We start from the raw sequence: 5,536 nt of genomic DNA, 5'->3' as shown, positions 1-5,536 counted from the left end.
AGTGTAGAGTGCATAATGTAGAGTGTAGAGTGTAAAGTGTAGGGTGTAGAGTGTAGAGTGTAGAGTGTGGAGTGTAGAGTGTAGAGTGTAGAGTTTAGAGTGTAGAGTGTAGAGAGTAAGGTGTAGAGTGTAGAGTGTAGAGTGTTGAGTGTAGAGTGTAGAGTGTAGAGTATAGAGTGTAAAGTGTAAAGTGTAGAGTGTGGAGTGTAAAGTGTAGCGTGTAGAGTGTAGAGTGTAGAGTGTGGAGTGTAGAGTGTAGAGTGTAGAGAGTAAAGAGTGTAAAATGTAGAGTGTTGAGTGGGTACCTGGGAAAGAGGAAAATAAAAAGGTTAAAGGTAAAAAGACGAAAGACAAATATCACTAATACTCATATTTGTATTCATCCCATCCACATTACAGCAGGCATCCCGCTCATTAATTTCAGATTTTTAGATAACTTAGAATATTTTGTTTTTTCTTCATTCCTTTACGAAGAACTTTAATGTTCGTAAATATATAATTAATATAAATGCCTTACGTAAAAGGAATCCATTATCGTAATGTTTGCTTTTTATATCTTTCTATTGTCTCTTAAAGCTATAAAGTTAATAATGCGCCAACATAGGTCAAATATTCTTTAGAATCAGCACACCTTACATCATAGAATAGTACAGAATACTCATAAACTACTCATAGAATAGTACAGGGGTGTAACAGAGTACTAATATTATACTCAAATAACAGTACAGGGGTATGACAGAGTGCTCATATAATACTAATAGAACAGTACAGGGGTAAAGGAAAGAGTATTATTGAAGGGAGTTTTTGCGAAAAATGAAATGACGTATAGGCTTACGGCGAAAAATAAGCGCTTTTGATTGCTACTAATCATACTTTTATGTGTTGCGTTTATTAGCAGCAAATTGTTAAAAACGACTCATGCCATGAAGAACGTAGCGCCCATACAAGTTTCCAACATTCAACTCGGATCGTAATATAATCAATTTAATTTCAAAGAAATCATTCAGATATCACAAACAATAGTCATCGATTATTTTTCGAAAGATTCGTATGTTGTTAATATTTCATGTTATTTTGGATTTTTTAATACTGTTTCGCTGGCACTGGATTTTCGAACATTCCTAGAAAATATGAAAATGTCGTCTTCATTATTTAAAAACCTCGAAACAGGAGAAAATGTTTGCAAAAGTAACTAACAGATCATAAAAAAATAAAAAATATAATGAAACATCAACTATATACAAATGCGTCGAAAAATTAACGATGATTATTGGTTTAAGAGCATAGAGCACAGTCCCGATATGATATAATCTATATAAAAACAAGACATTCGTATATATGTTGCGTATAGCCGGCCAAACGGCTGGGCCGATTGAGCTGACATTTTTTGTGGACACTCATGGGTGGCCGAGGGGTGTTATAGGATAAAAAAAATCCGAAATAAAAAGAATACTTTCAAAAAAAAAATTTACATTTTTTTCACTGGCAACGCCTGGCCCTACAGCTAGTAGAGTATAAATTAAGAAAAATTTCTTTATTTTAAGCTTTTCTCCGACACAGATAGCATAACTTCCACTCTGACTTTTAAAATTTAGTAATATACAGTGCATATAATATATGAATAAACTTTTTACGTCCTTGGTAGAGTAGAGAGTTTAATATTCTAAGTGCAATGAATTGCTTTAAAATAACTGCAAGTCAAATGATCTGAATCTATGAACCTTTGCCTAGGTTTGATGTAATAACAAAGACATACAAATAAACTTCTAGCTTGCCGCTGCTTAATGAGTTTTATACTTGAGATACAACATTACGTTCTACATACACGGATAATATAAGGTTTTAGGGTCTGGTTGAAGTTAGTTTTAGTTTAGCAGAATATAAGGATTTCCTATTTCTGTCATCTTCAATACGACTAGTCTGTCTCATTTATATACAGCGGCAACATTTTAGGAATGTTAAAAAGTCTAAATAAAGTTAATTTTCGATTTTATTTTATAACATTTAAAAAGAAAATCTAGAAAAACGACTACATTTAGACCAAATCATTGTTCACCGAGTAAACACTTCAATATGATTTCATGGTGCGTCTTCGTGTTCCACTTTATTTGGACGACCACTGATACAATCAACCACCTTTAAATTCTAGAAAGGTTATACCACAGGGTGAAAAGGGGATTTTATTGCGCGCATTTTTCGTTTTATGTCTTTCGGTCGGATCAATATATACTCACATTTTCTACACATTTTTCCAATACCAAACAATTAAAATTCTTTGCAACCTCACACTGCAGTTAGGAAGGATATATAATACTTGAACTACAGTTAGGATGGATATCTCATACTTGATCTACAGTTAGGAAGGATATATAATACTTGATCTACAGTTAGGATGGATATCTCATACTTGAACCACAGTTAGGAAGGATATATAATACTTGAACTACAGTTAGGAAGGATATCACATACTTCAATTACAGTTAGGAAGGATATATAATATTTGATCTACAGTTAGGAAGGATATATAATACTTGAACTACAGTTAGGAAGGATATCACATACTTGAACTACAGTTAGGAAGGTTATATAATACTTGAACTACAGTTAGGAAGGATATATAATACTTGATCTACAGTTAGGAAGGATATATAATACTTGATCTACGGTTAGGAAGGATATATAATACTTTAACTACAGTTAGGAAGGATATATAATACTTGAACTACAGTTAGGGAGGATATTTAATACTTGAACTACAGTTGGAAGGATATTTCATATTGTTAAGAAGAATACAAGTGAAGTTAGGAAGTATGAAGTGTAGTTAGAAAGAAAAAAAGTGTCGTTAGGACGAAAACAAGTGTAGTAAGGCAGAAAAAGAGTGTATTTAGGAAGAATACAAGTGTAATTAGGAAGAATACAAGAGTAGTCAGGAAGAATACAATTGTATTTAGGAAGAATACAAGTGTAATTAGGAAGAATACAAGTGTAGTTAGGAAGAATACAAGCGTAGTTAGGAAGAATAATACAAGCGTAGCTAGGAAGGATACAATTGTAGTCAAGAAGGATACAAGCGCAGTCAGGAAGAATACAAGTGTAGTTAGGAAGAATACAAGTGTAGTTAGGAAGAATACAAGTGTAGTTAGGAAGAATACAAGTGTAGCTAGGAAGGATTCAAGTGTAGTCAAAAAGGATACAAGCGCAGTCAGGAAGATTACAAGTGTAGTTAGGAAGAATACAAGTGTAGTTAGGAAGAATACAAGTGTAGTTAGGAAGAATACAAGTGTAGTTAGGAAAATTACAAGTGTAGCTAGGAAGGATACAAGTGTAGTCAAGAAGGATACAAGCGCAGTCAGGAAGAATACAAGTGTAGTCAGGAAGAATACAAGTGTAGTTAGGAAGAAAAAGAGTGTAGTGTAGGAAAAATACGGGAGAGAAAAGAAATATATTTAGGGTTTATCTCCTGGTCGTAAATACCTAAGGGTAAAACAGAAATACTGATAACAAAACATGCATTATCAACCTTTACGGAGTGTGGGTAAGGTGCTTTGGGTGTGCGTATAAGGCGTGTAAAAACACACCCAATATATTTATTTATGATTGTGTGTTTTTTAGACGTGTTAATTTATTGATAGTCGTTATACGGTCCGAAACAATATATTTTTTAAACTTTAGAATTTAAAATTCTAAATCCGAAAAGAGAGTTTTGATAAACGCAAAGTTTGCGTTTTAAAGGGACTGTAAGCGTAATTTCAAGTGACCCTATGCAAAGATGGCAATGCCCGATTTACAACAGTACCCTTAAAAGCTTTGTCTGATCAAGTATGAATTAGATATCAATATGTAATTTAGAAAACAAATTATTTTTCAATTGTGGTTTCTCTACAAAAGTAACTTGCGTATTTCTACTGCAGGAAAACATTGGGAAATTAGCAGATTTATCAAGCTAGAATGACTATTAATGGTTTTAGGGTACCAGTGATGGCATAGTCTATTGCATCACAGAGGGTCACTTGAAATTACGCTTACAGCCCCTTTAATTAGCTTTAAAAGCAATATAAACATTGTCATAAGTTCGGGGCTCAATTACTACAGTGCTATTCACAAAGGATGAGACTTCAGAGACGATTGAACGGTGTCATAAAATTATTTTTTAGTCGTAGCTCTTTTTGTTTAAAAGTATATTATACAGGGTTATCTACAACGGATGAGAATTCCGATGAATATACGGAATTTATACTGTTCGTTTTCTTCTATTAATTCTTACCTACAACTGTAAACTTGTTTCTTTCTTTGCAAAATCATCAAATAAGCCATTAGAAGACTGTATGCACTTGAGGCACAATACTTAATTTAACCTTGGGGTTTCAGGTCGTCTTTATAGTTTTGGTTAACCCTGTACTTTCTCCTTTGTTCTAACAGGATGAAAATGGCGAATGCAGAATCTGGAATGATATTTACTATTTGTGCAAAATTGGTGCAGCGAGACCATTCCACAGTTTCCCTCGTTTACTCTTAGTTAAATATTTAATTAGTAAATTGTTTAATTAAACACAGTTGAGCAGTGTGTCCCGAAAATTTTGAGTATAATGGTTGTGTTTAAAAATCTCAAACCTTGATTTTCAAGATTGTCATGTGTCATGTGTAATGCAGGGTTACCCAGAAAGGATAACACTTCTATGGGACGATTCTATGGGAATTTATTAAATCTTCATTTGTATAAAGCTTGTTTTCCAACGTTTTATGTTCCTATGCAAACTATTCCGTACATCAATCAACGAATTTTAGGTTTCCATTAAAGTCTTATCCTTTGCGCGCCTAAATGTACAGTGTACATTCATAGTCTCCTCCCTGTACAGTGTACATTCATGGTCTATTCCCTGTACAGTGAACATTCATGGTCTCCTCCCTGTACAGTGTACATTCATGGTATCCTCCCTGTACAGTGTACATTCATGGTCTCCTCCCTGTACAGTGTACATTCATGGTCTCCTCCCTGTACAGTGTACATTCATGGTCTCCTCTCTGTACAGTGTTCATTCATGGTCTCCTCCTTGTACATTGTACATTCATGGTCTCCTCCCTGTACAGTGTACGTTCATGGTCTCTTTAAAGTTTGTCAGTGCCAACGAATAAATGTCAATAACCCATCTTTGATTATAAAAAATGTACTGCAGTTCTTGGGTGGAAAGTAAACAAGCTCAGTCCTGCATATTCAGAGTTTTGCTTGTATTCCTCCCTTAACATCTACAGTGCACGTTTTTAGTTTACAAATAATTATTACGCGTACATTACGGGTATACATTCCGTAATTAACACCAGCTTATTGTAAGATTTCTGGGACACCATTATATGGTCAATCTGGCTCCGTATACGAAGTGTACATCATTGCATGTGCATTTTGAAATTAAAATTGCACAGCAACCTCTGAATATACATTCACGCTCTTTTCTAAACTGGAAAATTATTTGTTCTTTCTTGATCTAGAATTCTTTACAAAGGAACTTAGTCTTTGCTTAAAAATCAAATATTCTAATGC

The sequence above is a fragment of the Eurytemora carolleeae genome, unplaced genomic scaffold, assembly GCF_000591075.1.
Source record: "Eurytemora carolleeae unplaced genomic scaffold, Eaff_2.0 scaffold173, whole genome shotgun sequence".
Classification (NCBI taxonomy): domain Eukaryota; kingdom Metazoa; phylum Arthropoda; class Copepoda; order Calanoida; family Temoridae; genus Eurytemora; species Eurytemora carolleeae.
This window is presented reverse-complemented; position numbering follows the sequence as displayed.